The sequence below is a fragment of the Ursus americanus genome, chromosome 17, assembly GCF_024610735.1.
Source record: "Ursus americanus isolate L20-20 chromosome 17, mUrsAme1.1.p, whole genome shotgun sequence".
Taxonomy (NCBI): domain Eukaryota; kingdom Metazoa; phylum Chordata; class Mammalia; order Carnivora; family Ursidae; genus Ursus; species Ursus americanus.
The window spans coordinates 29,170,759-29,184,492 of NC_142143.1; the positions used below are offsets into that span (position 1 = coordinate 29,170,759).

The 13,734-nt window shown below is 40.4% G+C and overlaps 1 protein-coding gene across 13 annotated transcripts in view; it reads left to right on the plus strand.

Annotated features, from left to right (window-relative positions):
* The window catches only part of ATP2B1 (ATPase plasma membrane Ca2+ transporting 1), a 125,351-nt gene that overhangs the window by 40,972 nt on the left and 70,645 nt on the right, over nt 1–13,734 (plus strand). The window lies entirely within an intron of this gene.

Sequence of the window (13,734 nt, forward strand, 5' to 3'; positions counted from 1 at the left end):
GCCAGCTTTTATTAGGGAAAATTCATTAGGGAAAATAACAGTAAGAGACTGCTATTTGAAACCTGTCCAAAGAAAAAAGGAGGTAGGGAGTGTGAGGGCAGTCCCACAACAAATGGTGAGAGGAGGTTTGCAGACCTGGTACATGACAGCCGTGCTGAAGCTGTCGCCTTCCACGCCTCTTCTTTTGAGGACCTTTGCAGAGGGGAGATGCTCACAGACTAAATGCCGTCCGGGATCTGTCACTGTCTTGAAAGTACTCCTTCCTTCTAATCTCCTCCTTCATTCCTTCATTTTGCTTTTTGCAGTTGCTACAAAAGAAAATTAAACATGTTTCCCACCCCGGCCCCATTCTGCCTCAATTTAGATGTATGCTAGACAGTATAGCCTTTCTTGAGGACACATACCCATTTAACACTTATCCTTTGTGTGTTCACCAAATCTTTTGTGATGCTCTCTATAACACTTAATTGTATTTGCTTGTATACTTGTCTTTATCCCTCATTTAGTTTGTAAACTCCTTGAACAAAGAGCCTTGGACATAGGGCTTACTGAGACATGTTTGGGACTGATGGGAACTCCACAGAGAAGAACAACAGGTTTGGGAGGGACTGTGATAAGTTTAATATTGGTGGTTGAGTTTGTGCTGTAAGATATTCAGATAGAGATGTCTGTTAACAGGTGAAAACATAGGCCGAGAGCTTGATCAAGGCCTTAGATGTAGGTCATGGTATCAGCTGCCGAGAGGGAAGAAAGGTCTCAGATGGATCCCTGCCTGATAACCTCACTTAGGGCATAGTAGTGATTTTAAAAAGCCAAGGAGGGACCTTTGTCTTGGGCCTTTGTCTTTGTCTAGATCCCTGCCTGATAACCTCACTTAAGGCATAGTAGTGATTTTAAAAAGCCAAGGACAGACCTTTGTCTTGGGACCTTTGTCTTTGGGCAGGGGACTGGGGAACACAGGACAGCTGACTTAGTGAGCAGCAGGGCCCCTCATCCTGAACCCGTGGTCTGGAAACTCCCCTGGAAAGTGAGAGAATCTGTTTTTCACACTCATGGAGATCCCTCCCCTAACCACCTGTGGCAGGTGTGGCTCCCAGCTGACCTTCACTCCAGAGTCCAGAAGGCCCAGGGCACCTCCAATTTCAGCAGAGAGAAAGAGATCAAGGAACGATGAGAAGGAATTAAAAGAGAGGAAAGGAAACTGAGGCACAGAAAGAGGCTCCCCCCCATCACAGCAAGTTGCAGCTAGAGGAGCCCCTATAAGTGAGCGCATCTTGGACTGAGGCTCAGAAGAGACTTTTGAGGACACAGCTCTTGAGAGACAGCTGTCCATAAGCCAGGAAGAGGGTCCTCCACCAGGAACCAAATGCTGGCACCTTGATCTTGGACTTCCCAGGCTCCAGAACTGTGAGAAATCAATTTCTGTCGCTTAAGCCCCCCAGTCTGTGGCATTTTGTTCTGGCAGCGGGAACGGCCTTTTTCTTCCTTCTCAACTAATCACAGTCTTTGAAAATTTCACACCCGAGTTTGGGTGCAGTTCTGGCCTATAGTCATTCACTGGATGTGTCGTCCATGCCAGGCTCTGTTTGGGGTGCTGAGTATCCAGAGGTAAAAAGTGCCCCCGGTTCCCTGCTGGGAGGAGTCACCTCCTGGCGAGACAACAGGCAAGTTGATAACAAGGGTGTCACAGGTGGTGGGCTGGATGAGCCTTCCTAGCTCAGTGAGTGCCCTGCCCTTAGTCTTGTCAGGGCACTGATCCTGGGAAGGATTCTGTCTCCCAAACTGCCATGGCTTGAGTCTCCCATAGCTTGAAACATCAGCCTGCCATCATGGCCCCATCTCATGGCACTGGCCTTTTGGCCAGACTTGAACCAGCAGTAGATGAGGAGATCTGGCCTAATTTTTCTGCACAGAAAAGACTAATCATTCATCCAGCCATTGGGAAAAAAAGAAAGCCAGGGAATGTGGGCTGAGGAGTATTTCTTAGGGGCCTGAGAGAGCTAAGTAAGCAACAGAAGGGACAAGGGTGAAGAGTACTAGCAAATGACACAAAGCTGTGTAGGAGGTTGAGGACTGAGAGGAAGCCAGAGATCTAGTCACCACAGGCAGCCAGCTGAGGACTGTGAGGATGGATTCCGTTTGCCCGGTTTCAAGGTGAAAGGGTGACCAGGAAGCAGTAAGAATGGACCTTATCAAGAGGTGTGGCAAGGGGATGGGGCGGGGAAGGATAACTTGCTTGGTTAACAGAATCCAGGAGAGGCTTATTTGGGGGATGAGGAGGGAAGAGCCTTTGATGTGGTCAGATGTATCTGAATATTGGTTAGGGTAAGTGAAGGAACCGGTGCAAAGTGGTGGCCACGGCTTGCAAAGACAAGGAGACAGGGTGTTGGAGGAGACCTCTGGTAGCCTGGCTAGAGACAAGAGCTGGGGTAATTGAGGAGACTTGGAATAGAAAGAGGAACATACAGGATGCCTGCGTGGCTCAGTCCTTAAACGTCTGTCTTTGGCTCAGGTCATGATCTCAGGGTCGTGGGATCAAGTCCTGCATCAGGCTCCCTGCTCAGCGGGGAGCCTGCTTCTCTCTCTCCCACTCCCCGTGCTTGTGTTCCCTCTCTCGCTGTCTCTCTCTCTGTCAAATAAGTAAAATTAAAAAAAAAAAAAAAGGAATATGCTAGGAAGACAGAGGATCGGATCGTATGTGATTGAGAAAGTAAGTTTCCAATGGAACTAAGAGCTCAGTTTTAAAAATTTCAAGCAGCATTGTTCAGCCAGACAGTATGTCTGTTCAGTGGTAGCTAATTAACTGAATGGGAGTAGTGGGAGGATAAAAGAACAAGTGAGACATGAGAGCAAAACTGGAGTCACTGACCATCGGGAACTTAGCTTTTTTAGGGAGGCAAGTATGATCAGAAGGGGTCTTGAGTGCCTTTGAGCCTGGAAGTCAGAATGTATACAGAAGGTTCTGTGTAAATGAAGAGAAATAGAGATAAGTTGTACTAGAGAAGAATCTTGAAAATAGAACAATTCCAGACGATGATGATTTTTAATATGTGGCTCTACCCTTGAAGAGCAGTCACAGAGTACAAATCAAAGTCTTGGAATGAAGGTCAGGAACTGTGTGAAACCAGTTTGAAGGATCATGAGCGTGATGGGATGGAGTGGTTATGGTTCAGCACACTCCCTGATGTCCATTATTCTTTGCACTTTGGTGAATTAACTCTAAGACAGATTCTGGCCTAACATCCTCTTAAAATATAGCTTACCTTATTTTCAGCCAGAATCTTTGAATGCATTGCGGAAATGGGTATTGATCTACTGCACTGTTCTTTGGTAACCATAGCTGGAAATTGCAAAAGACCGTCAGCCGTCAAACCATGTAAATAAAGAGAAAGAAGATAAAGAAATGGGAAAGTGTTGTCTCTCCTTTATTTCTGCATTCAGTTGTTTAAATATTGGGATAAAAAAATCCTTGAAATTTACAGTTTTTAATTAAGAAAACAGAAAGCTCATGTTAAATTTACAGACAAGAGTTCTGCCTCCCTAAATATTGCCGACTTTATTTTTGTGAGCTCGTTCAGTGACATAATGAGCATCCTGTCTCCTTAAGCATTTAGTGTAGGTTCTTGTGAACTGACAGGATAGAAGCTCTTAAGGACTGAGTAGGCTGATAGAGCAGCTGGTGTGACATGCAAGTGTTCATACTGCCTTCTCGCTCCTGAACAGAAGGGGGGGGGCAGTGTTTTAATTTAGAAATCTCTTCCATGACTATAGCTCAGATTCTCAAAACCAGTGAAACTAGAAAATGATAGAACATATCGTTCTCATATGTAACTGGAGATATAATATGTTCTTACATTTGATGGTAAGCTGTACAGGATTATGGAAAATTAACTTTCCTTAATTTTGAGCTTTTCAAAGGCTTACCTTTACTAGGAAACTGTCACTGTTGGGATGAGAGTTCTTGAAATGCCTAAATCGAACAGTAGAATAGGAGAAAACAAAGGATAGTTTATTTTGGAGGACATTGGAAGGTAGGTATGTAAATTATACTTCTCTGTTAGGTTTCTTAAAATCTAATACTTTTAGGTGTTTAAAATCATTTTACATGTTCCAAATGAAACTATAAGTCTCCATATTTCTCTGAATGAAAGAAATTATTTTTAGTGTTTGTCAGTATACTTGGTATTAAAAATCAAAGCAATTTAAAGTAACAGCTCCCAGAATATTTTTAGAGTATGGTCTGCTTTCAATTATTCATGCAAATTGAGAATAACATAATGAGGAGCTATGAATAATTTGCTTATATAATTGACAGGGAACTTTGGATGAAGGTGATAATCCAGCAGTTTGTTCCTTAGCCAAACTTCAGGGCACATTGATCCACAGCAGTGGTTCTCCCCAGCAATAGCGGTAGCATAGTATCCTTGTCGCCTGGAAAGCTACTAGAAATGTAAATTCTTGGGCCCTACCCCAATACACTATTGAATTGAAACTCTGCAGGTGGAGTCCAGCAAATCGTGTTTTACCCAGTCCTTCGTGGGATTCTGATGCATGCTGAAGTTTGAGAACCACTGATCTGAAGTCTGTGGAATTAGTATATAAATGATTTTAATAATCCAATATGTGACCCAGCACTTTTCAGTTTATCCTGGTTGTGGTACATTCCAGAAGGATTGTGGTTTTGGACTGTGGAAGTACAACTTTGCAAATCTAGAACAACCTTTTAAGAAATACGGATATCATCAGAGTTTGGGATAAGATGACTCCCAACGGACTTGACCATAAAGCAAAAATGCCTAGAGTGAACTTCAAGATATCTGTGTTTGGCATCATTCACATTAACATTTTATCATATACTCTGTTTAATTAAGTACTTTGTTGGCATAAACAAATAATCCGTGCTATCAAAAGCAGGAGTAATTGTCTTACAGCCCCAGGGAGGGAGATGAATCATCAATTTATAGATTCTCTTCTGCTTTGGGCTGACATATTTCTTTATAAACTAAAGGCTGTGGGGAATAGGAGCTATGTTTCAGGCTAGGAAAAGGAAACGAGGTGATTTTATTCACACTTGCACTGAGCCAGACGGCTATAGTGTGGTTTTACCATTTTAATTGAATTGTGAAATTCTAAAATATGAGAGAGACAGAAAAAAATAAACCTTGTAAATGCACATGCAAATAAATTTTAACTATTATCTGTAAACTGATCTAATGCTCTCACTAAAAACAGATGAAAACAATTATGGTCAGGCTCACAGTGCCACCCAGCCCCTCCCCACTGACTCCCTTGACAATTGTTCGAGAATAGGAACAAGCAGTGGAAAATGAAAACAAGCAGCCAGAGATGGCGGTGTGGTGGGGGCATCAGAGAAATGAAGGCCCCAGAACATTTCCAGAGTGAGGGAGTGGTTAGGGGTGGCAAAGGTTTGTTGGTAGGTTAGGTCAGAAGGACAAAATATGCCCCTTAGATTTAAAATAAGAGGAGTTAGTGGTCACCTTTCAGTGCAGCCCAGGAGAAGAAGCTCCTGGTTGATCTTTGAGTTGAAGATGAAGTAGAAATAGCAAATTTCAGAACCGATGGTAGATTCGGAGTTGAGGATTTTCTTATCCAGTGACCCTAACTGGGTAAGATTTTTATGGATTAGTTAGATCTAGTTGCTAACCTGATTTACCATATTGATTTGGTATAACTTTAACTTAGCATGCGTAATCCTGACTATTTCTCAAGTAAATGTATCATTTACTCCAGGCTTTATGAAATATTGAAACTCAGCATTATTACTTTTCATAGCCTCGAGGATCTAGGACCTTGGTTAAAAGTCATTGCTATGTAGCAGTCATTGTATAGCTCATTTGAAAATCTTAAATACCTTTTAACTAATATTGTCTGAGGGGATTTAAAGGAAAGTTACGTTGTATATGTTACGTATCAAGGTGGTTTGAAAAGTCCTTGAATGCTGTGACTTTCTCTTGACTAGCCCTGCGTGCCTATCGTATCATTTTAAACATAGGGTTATGAGGTTTTATTTTGCTCTATTTAAATTGTCCTCGTTTACTGTTACAGAACCTGTTTTTCGAATTGATGTTTAGCTTGAGGATCAAACACAGACATTAAGCACCTACTATATTGCAGACAGTGCTAGGGGTTAAAATTAAACGCCCCAAACCCTGCCTTGAGGTCACAGTTCATTGGGAGGACAGAGAGGTAAACAGATCATTGCTCCTGTGCAGTAAAAGCTGTAACAGAAGAACAAATTAGTGCCCCCACTATTCTGATCTACTTGTGGCCCACCCGAGAGGTTTGCCACGGTGGTGGTGCTGCATTTATCACGGGCAGCAGCTGTGGCTCGCCCTTCAAAGTGCTGTACTGAGTCTCTGCCTGTGCAAGAGTCTAGTAGATGGTAAGTCATTTACTGAGGGGAGAGAGACTAATTTTAGTCAATGCAGATAGATACAGCGACGGTATTTATGAATCCTGTGAGACTAATAAATCAGATATTGTAGACGATGTTTATTTTCTGTTTTATCAGCTCTATAAAACTGAAATCATGTTTGGTGAATTTAGTCTTGTTCATGTATCATTCTTTACTCACCTGATATAAATTACTTTTCTAAACAGGCTTTATAGTCTTTATGTTCCTTTGTGTAGTGTGTATGCTTTCTTTAAGCCTCTTAAAAAATAAAAAATGTGAGTTCAGAGAATATTCAAATTGAGTTATCCCTTGGTTCTTTGGAGCGTTTTAACGAAATAACTTGAGCATAAAACTTTGTGAAAGAAATCTGACCATTCATATCTTGAGGTATCTGCTCTTTGACATGCATGGTATTGAGAGCCCATCCTCTTTTTCTGCCATTAATCTGATATTACACGTCAGCACTTTAATGTTTAGTAGCTTACATTTTTATCATTTCTAATTAAAAATTGTTTTAATTGTTGGAAGACTTTACATTTGTGGGATGTGAATTAGGATAATGTTTTTCTTTCTTTCTTTTTTTTCTGTAGAAAGTGACTGTTTTGAATGATCATAGCACCTCTTGGTAAGCTACAGGGATCAAAGATGAATAAGGCACGGTTTTTGTCTTTAAGTAAATTTAAGTTTAATGGGCCTAAATTTAGGCTTAGTTATGTAGTGGTTACACTGTTGAACCTTCCAGGGGACATTTAAGGTGGCGAGTTTTAGGTTGTCCTGCCTGAGGACTGAAGGTCACTGCTATTATCTAATGGGGTAGGGTGGGGCAGTGTGGGCCCGGCTGGATTTCTTAATTTATGAGATAGTGCTGACAATAGAAGGCTAATAGCAGCCACAGTGAGAAACAGCTATGAAAGTTAGTTATCCCTCGCCTCACGACTACTTGTGTACAAAGGAAGTTGGGTTAATTTTTATGTTAAAAGAAAAAAAGAAACTAAGAAAATAGAGATTCTTGAGTGTTGTTTTGTGAAAGGCTGCAGTTAAAAGCAATTTTTTAGCTTTTTGACAGTCCGATGTTGTCTACTTTGAAGTGCAGTGACATCTTTGGATTAGTAGCCTCTTTACAACCTGTACGTTATGATTTATCCCATGACTTAAATTTTGGTCTTCTCCTCTTCTTTTTAATGATTTTGTAAGTATTTAATATTTGCTTTCTTTTATTATAAGCATCTTTATTCTTTTTGGAAGTAGGTGATTATGTATGTTTGGTTTCATTGGCTATAAAATGAGCAATTGGATTTGATCGACTTCCCTTTCAGCCATTCAGTTCTATGATTCTTTCCTTTGTAACCATTTTTTAACAGAATGTTAGCTTTTTAAAATTTATTTATGGTTAGTTTTTTTTTTTTTACTTAGAAATTTTTAAACAGTTATTCTAAGTGAATGAAAATAATGTTTTCAGCTTTAGTTTTTTTTTTAAACCCCAGATCCATAATTTATGTTCCTATAAAATCAGCTGTTAAGAACCTTTGTAAATATTTATTTTTCAAAATTTACTGAGATGTATTAGAGCTAGTAAACAGAAATTTGACTTAACATTTAAGTTATTTTAGTATATCAAATGAAAACGCAAAGACATTTCATTGAGCCATTTCAGTATGGATACCTTAAGAAAACTGAGTATGTTGGGGAAAGAGTATATGAAATCAAAAGTAACTTCATGTACTGAAGTAGTTACAAAATCTGTAAGTATTAGAAAAGAGTAAGATTTAGGACTGCGACTTTTTATGTTTTGAAATATCATTGTGAATTGAGAGTGATTTGAAAAAAATTAAGATTACTTGGGAATCTGTAGCTAGTTGATTCAAAGGACATTTTAAGAGACGAATGAAAGTTTAAACAAAAGGATTGGCTACTAACAAATACGTTTCTTTTGATTTATAACCAATTTGTTTAAATTTAGGGTTGAAATTAATCACATGACTTTCCTAAGCTTATGACCACAGTTAGCAGATCTTCAAATTAGATGGTATCTTTCATAAGTTACATACAAGGAAGAACCCCCCCCCCTCCCCGGGGTTTGTTGTCTTTGAAGTAATCTTGCCTAAAAGGAGTCTTTATTTTTAAAAGCTAAACAGAGTCAATGGAGAATGGAGTGCTGAACCGGAAGTCAGTTGTGTATGTGTATAAAGCATGCTTACTGCATTAGACCAGTGGAGTCACCTTTTAAAGTAGGAATGGGATTTTAAAGATTGCTGTTGTCACAAAAAGGGCATGGACTGTCTTCAGGTATTGAGCACTCTTCCTTATAATTCCTTTAGTATCTTGCGTGATCACCTCCAGAGCTAGGCAGTTCTCGCTGACCCAGAGGCCCTTTATTAGTCAGGGTTCTCCAGAGACACAGAACCAATCGGAAATAAGATACATACAGTGATTTATTATGAGGAATTTTCTCAGGCATTTATGGAGGCTGAGAGGTCCCACAATCTGCCTTCTGCAAACTAAAGCCCCTGGAAAGCCAATGGTGTCACTTTTTCAGTCTGGGGGCAGAAGATTGATGTCTCAGCCCAGAGGTGGTATGAATTCCCTCTTCGTGTTTTGTTCTGTTCAGGTCCTGTATGGATTGGGCAATGCCCACCCTGGGGAGGGCAGTCGGCTTCACTTAGTTCACCTGTTCCAATGCTAATCTCATTCAGAAACACCCTCCCAGGTACACACAGAAATAATGTTTAACCAGATATCTGAGCGCCCTGTGATCCAGTCATGTTACCTTAAAATTAACTGTTACACACCTATTCCAAATTTTGATAACTTGTTACAGAGTCTGCTTTATGTAGCCAAAACTACCTCTCTGCAGCTTTCTTTCCTTTCATTCTACTTGTGTCCTTCAGTACACCACAAAATACATCTAGTGCTTTGTCTACACTATAAAACTTCAAATGTCTTAAGTTTGCTATCCCAAGTCATTCCTCCCCCAGACTAAATTTCCTCCATTCCTTCAATGTATTCGTTTCCAGGCTCTTCAACATTCTATTATTAACTGTTTGCAGTACATAGTCCGTGTGGTTCACACCAGACCAATGCAAAGCCTAGTAGGACTGTTATGTGTAATGCAAATAAAAGTATTTCATTCATCACTCTCTTTGATACATTCAGTCATCATATGTTTTATCTGTATAGCAGAGCTTCTTTTATATTAGACTATGATCAGAATCCTCTTTTCCTCCAGGCTTAGAAAACTTCTTTAAAGATTCCTCATCTGAAATGGCTGGGCAGTCCTTATCTGAGGAGAGTAGGGTTATTCTCCGCAGAATGTATCTGCAAATATTCTTACAATAAAAAACGGCTAAAGTGTTTACCATTAACTGTGTGCCAGGCTAAGTTCAAATGGTTTCACATAGATTAACACACTTACAGAGGTGGGTACTGTTTTGTATCTGTATTTATAGATGAGCCGGTAATCTTTTTGCTGTGTTTGTCCAAGGCAAAGCAGAGTAGTCTTGTTACCTATCTTTATAGGTGTTAGACTCCTGTCACTGCTGCCTAAGAACATACTCTCTTTGCAGGCTCAGTGGAAAGCACTTATATCATGTTAGCATCAGGTTAGTGCATTTTGTAACAATTAAGTGTATCCTCTCATTCCTACCTGTCTTTCTGGACCCTGATTCTGTCATCTTAACATTTGCTGGCTTACCTAGCTACAAGCCATCTACAGATTGGAGAAACATAACCTCTGTGTTTATAAATCACCAACAGTGGTTAGAAGTCAGGAATTAGGAACCAAGTAATGTCTTCCAGGTTGTCGTTCTTTGTTATAATATGTTTAGTTATAGGAGCGTATATTTTGTATCTTGTCCGCAAGAATCTCATGTTACTACGTAATATTTTTAGAACTCTGAATTTCATCCAGCTTCGTATTTCATCCCATAATTTACTTAACTGTTGCCCTGCATTTCTTTGAGTTTTTCTGATATGCAGTTTTTTGTGGTTATCATTGTTGAGTCTAGATAACGTCCATACAACCATTTCATGATCTACAAGTCATGTGTTCTTGTGAAAGAAGGAATCGAAATTGTAATTAACCAGACTGTCTTGTTAGGAGCTTCACTCATTGCTGGGACCTTGCAGTCATTTTTTGGTCTTCTGTGGAGGGCTCATTCCTAGTAAAGCTTATGTGTCCGTTGGAATCCATCTTAATCCTTCTTCTGGAAGACTGTAACTGTTTTTGCCTAACTCCAGTCTGAAACTACCTCTTTGTTTTTCTGTAATCCCTCAAAGACTACCAGAGATGTCATGTAGGGATTCAGGGGTATGTTACGTAGACCAAGAGGCCTCCATAGAATAGCTGTGTGTTTTCTTTAAAATCCCCCTCTTCAGGGGGGCTCAGCTTCTACATAACAAGATTAATTCTAAACTTTTCAAATGGAAGATCCAAATCTTTTCGACAACACAGAGAAGCAAAAACATCCACTTTCTGTTATATTTCAGTCCCAAATAGTGTGTCCCCATCTTGATTGTCATTCTGTGGCTAACAAATAAAAAACAAAACCTTTTATTGTCCTAAGCATTTTTGTGAATCCACTAGTTCAGTGAATGGAGGGGTGAAAGTGGATAGGGAGGAAAATAGTGGAGGAGGCCATAGACAATCCAGAAACACACAACAGCCTGATGTATAACTTGTAGGTAATTGTAAATTCAAATAGTCCACTTTTGGAAAGTGGCTCGTTTGCATTTGGTGCTTTTGCTTGGACTTCTCTTTCTTTAAACAGTGGGGCAACTGAACATAATTGGTAATCATGTGCTTATCAGAACTGTGTGGCTTGCAAAGTGGTAGAAAACTCAGCCCCAAAAGGGAATTTATCGATAAATTACCAAGAAAATCAAGGGATAGGACAGACTTGAGACTCCGATTTACCAAGGGACTCAAGTGATCCAGCACTGACGACACATTCCTTGCCTCTCTCCTTTCCTCCCTCTGTCTCTCCTTCCCTTTTGGATCCATTCGCAGAGGATTTCCACATCTCAGATTTAAATTCAGTAAGAAGAGACAGGTCTCTGCCCCAGAGTCACAGCGGGAGCCACCTTCCTGCCTCTTGGCCTTTGTTGGGTCATATGCACATTCCTGAACCAGTTATCATTATGGCCAGGGGAATGCTTGGATGTGGAGGGAACCTCACGTGGACTACATTGAGAGTCAGAGAAGGGCAGGTCCCTAAACAAAAACTGGGGGCCGTTGCTGAAAAGTGGGGGAAGGGATGCTGAGTTGGCAAATAACAAATATCCACTAGAGTGTCTTGAATTCTGCTTTTACTATATAAATTGGCACATTTGGTATTATTTGACTGTTTTCTGACCTATGGCACTTTCTGTTTGAACCTAATAAACATGAAGACATCAAGTAGAGGCAGTACAGTGGAAGGAGCATGGCTTTTGAGTCACAAACAGAAATTCAGATCCTAGCTCTGTTATGTATCCTATGTTGAGAAATTGAAGAGAACTCCATAAGTAACACCCGTTTCTCCTGCTTGCATTCTATGAAGAGACAATGACTGGCAGAGAGGAATAAAAATACGAGTTTTAATATTGACAGAAGCTGAAATGGAGGATTTGGGTTTTTTGTGTGACAACAGTGAAGCTCTACAGTTGGACCCAAAACCAATTGGTTCTTTACCCCCACCCCAGGCACTTTGAACAGTAGCAGGTTGTTGTTGTTGTTAACCTGGGGGTCTTCTCCCACCCTAATAACTCAGACCAGAATGTACGAGTTTTGCAGAAATCTGGTTCCCAAAAGAAGGCAGAAAGGTGAAGAAACTACATGTGTCTAGTCGCTCTTGGAAAATCTGGGATGTTGCTTATTTTACCTCAGTGGTAATTGATGGGATAGGAAGCTACCATTGAGGAAAATTCCTCTTTCTGGAGGAAACCAGAAGACTGATGACATACACAAAGACTTAGTTAGGAATCTTAATTATTTTTTCTCTTGAACAATAATAACTTATTTTAGGATTGGTGAGATACTCAGATGCTAGCAAATTTTGGATGTGGAAACTCAGGGAAATTATCAAATAACCACCCTCTCTGGTTTTTGGAGTTAGGTTATTATAATAATTGATGTGTGAGTAGGAGGGAGCCCACTTTGCCTCGGAGATGAGTAAAATTGGTAATAATTGGGCAAGTAAGAGGAATTTGTGAAGTGGGAGGAAGCAGGCAATGAAAAAAAAATTACAGAATCTATAGCTATCACATCCTTGCACGTTTAACCCAAGGCACGCAAATTTTCCTCAACCACCTGGTATGAATTCAGAGTTTTTAACCCATTTTCCTATCCACTGATTCTCACAGTGTGCTCTCTGGACTGATAGCATCTGTATCACCTGGGAATTTGTTAGAAAAGCAAATAATGGAACCCATCCTAATCCTACTGAATTGAAACTAGAAGTGAGACCCAGCCGTCTGTATTTGAATCACATATAGGTGATCTTGATGCATATTGAAGTATGAGAACCACATACCATGATGTGCAAACATCCTCGTGACAGTTTAATAGATGAAGATTAATTGTGCTTGCCAGTAATCTATTCTAGTTTCCAGTCATTGAACGTTTTATTAAATATGGGGGACTGGGGTATTTGGGGAAGGAGAGAGGTTGAGTAGGTAAAATAGAGCTTGGGTTTGAGTGCTAAACAGGCATGAGCAATAGGACTGTTTTTTCACCCTGTAAGTTCAGGTGTCGTAGCATGATGCCTGTTTTAAAAACTAACTGTAACAGCAAAATGCACACCTTTGGATAAGGGAGAAATTAGAATGAGAGAGAACCTGGGGGTAGTGATTATAACTTGTGGAGGAGGGACTCGAAGATCAGAAAGAAGAACGTTATATATTTTCAAAGGAAGAATAAACTCAAATGATTGAAGCTGAAGTGGATGGCATCAGAGGTAACGTAGAATTTCAAGCCCAGGTGATTAGAATAATGGTGATTGAGGAAGAGGGTTCTCTACTTAGGGGATAAGATGAATCCAGTGTTGCTGGGGCACCTGGGTGGCTCAGTTGGTTAAGCGTCTGCCTTCGGCTTACGTCATAATACCGGGTCCTGGGATCGAGCCCCCGCATCCGGCTCACTGCTCAGGGGAAGCCTGCTTCTCCCTTCCTCTGTCACTCCCACATGTAAACATGTGTGCTCTTTCGCGCTCTCTCTGTCAAATAAATAAAATCTTTGAAAAGAAGATGAAACCAGTGTTGGGCGTGTTAACATTGAGGTGATTAAAGGACATAGATGGAGGTGAGAGTTGAATTCATCTTTAGGTGGCTCAGAGCACAAGGAG